This window comes from Hemibagrus wyckioides, unplaced genomic scaffold (genome assembly GCF_019097595.1).
Source record: "Hemibagrus wyckioides isolate EC202008001 unplaced genomic scaffold, SWU_Hwy_1.0 Contig9, whole genome shotgun sequence".
NCBI lineage: Eukaryota > Metazoa > Chordata > Actinopteri > Siluriformes > Bagridae > Hemibagrus > Hemibagrus wyckioides.
Window position 1 is genome coordinate 488,301 of NW_026690811.1, and position 2,225 is coordinate 490,525.

The 2,225-nt window shown below is 45.7% G+C and overlaps 1 non-coding gene across 1 annotated transcript; it reads left to right on the forward strand.

Moving 5' to 3' along the window:
- Window positions 1–1,834: 1,834 nt before the first annotated feature.
- On the forward strand, window positions 1,835–1,906 carry trnae-uuc (transfer RNA glutamic acid (anticodon UUC)). Its single transcript has one exon. It is a non-coding gene; the product is annotated as a tRNA-Glu (tRNA).
- Window positions 1,907–2,225: the final 319 nt, after the last annotated feature.

The window sequence follows — 2,225 nt, forward strand, 5'->3', positions numbered from 1 at the left end:
GCCAGTCATCAAAAGATGGAGGGAGAATTTGTTTCCATAGCAGAAGAATATGCCATCTAGCTAATAATGTTACCGTTAAACGTGACTTTATTGGATTACCCGCAGAACTGGCGAGGAGTTCCCCAAATCGCTCAGTTAATAACGGCCGGGAACGCTTCCTCAACGGAATCCGAACACGATCACTGATTGCAGCCAGCAGCATGTTGGTGTTGCGTTCATTTCGATTCACTGCGCAAAACGTTACATAACCAAAGCCACAGTACCATTGACCTCTTCAACTTAAATCGTTCTTAAGCTTCTTGATGAACCGAGGTGAACTCTCTCAGCGTTGCTAAGCCTAAATGCTACAGTTTTACCCACTTCCAGTCCTATGTGACAATTCTAACTACTTTACTAAATGTACTACAGTACATTAACAACTATAGTGTTTTGAGTACATTCTATGTGTTGATTGGTTCTTAAAGTACATGTCTTGTGGCCAGCCCAGCAGGAGACTCCAGAGTGTGTAAAGGCCTGACATGAGCACACCATGGTAACTGTTAGAAAAACACTAACTGATTTGTCATCACTTATTTATTTGTAGGCGATATTGGAGTAGTGTTTGGATATTTTATTTCTGGATTAACTTGATTTGTCTAACGCTTACTCTATCTCCTTGCTATAGCTCTCAGTGTGTGACTGAGAATGCAGAACACTGGTTTCAGCTGTGAGTGCTGTGATCATAATTTGGGCATGAATCAGATCGTCTCGGGATATAGCGCTAACAAAGACTACAGCCATTCCGATCATGTCTAAATCGAAAGCCAGAGGGCCGCCAGAAAGCATAGCGCTACGTATAGCGGCTGCGTTTTCGGAATCCCAAAACGATCACTGATTGCAGCCAGCGGTGTGTTGGTGTTACGTTCATTTCGATTCACTGCGCAAAACGTTACATAACCAAAGTCACAGTACCATTGAACTCTTCAACTTAAATCGTTCTTAAGCTTCTTGATGAACTGAGGAGAACTCTCTTTTGGCTTATTTTCTCTCTCGGTGTCTGTGAGTGTCAGTCCCAGTGTCAATAGAACTAATCATGTAGTGTATCCGGGTTGCAGGATTTTTTAATTTATTTGTTTGTTTTTTTTTATTTAAAAAGCACAGAAGGTATCATTTGGGTATGAATCTGTTCGTCTCTCGATATAGTGTCAAAAAAGACTACAACTATTCCAATCATGTCTAAATCAAAAGCCACTGCACCAGGCCAGAGGGGCGCCAGAACCCATATCACAACATGTAGCAGCTCCTTTTTCCTGCTAGCCCAGGTGTGTGGGGTGCCGCGATCGTATAGTGGTTAGTACTCTGTGTTGTGGCCGCAGAAACCCTGGTTCGAAGCTGGGTCACGGCATTGGCTTTTCCACATCACCGTTGAATGCTAGGTATAGCTTTTGGCCATTTGTCACTTGAAAAGCATAAGCAGGTAGGACCCCGCTCCCCTTAAGATTCTAGGTTCGACTCCTGGCTGGCTCGGCTGCCTTTTAAGAGCCCAGAGGTGTGCCACAGACTCCAGCTGCCGAATTGCTGGCAGAGTAACACCTCCCACAATCCCTGAAATGCGGAGAGTCCTGTACTAGGAGGTATGCTGGCTTTCTGCACCAGGAACACCAGCCCACGCTCTGTCTAGTGGCTGATCTTCCGCTGGAGTGACAGCTCGAGTAGCTGAATGCTCGGTCAGCGCTGGCCGATTTTGTGCTCTGCAATGCAAGGTTCCCATGCAAAGCTCTGGATGATACCGCGCTGGAGCTCAAACTGCTTGGTGGTCGAGTAAAACGCCGATCTCAACTCTCCCAGGGAGCCCTCCCATATGGTCTAGCGGTCAGGATTCCTGGTTTTCACCCAGGCAGCCCGGGTTCGACTCCCGGTATGGGAATGTGACTTTATTGGATTGTCCGCAGAACTGGCGAGGAGTTCACCAAATCATTCAGTTAATAACGGCCGGGAACCTGGTGGTGAACTGAAATCTAGCTTTTGTTGTTCAGCAGTAGTTGTTATCATGTGGGTGTGTGTGAAAGTTAGAGAGAGACCTTTGCACACTAACCTTGATGTGTCTGAGAAAATCAAAATATGTACCTCAGCCCTCACAACTACATGGAGTACACAAAAACAAAGTGTATTTCTGCACCTGTGGCCTTTGGATGGTGAGAAGTACAGACTAAACCTATGTATGGCCTGTGTATGAAATGCTTGTC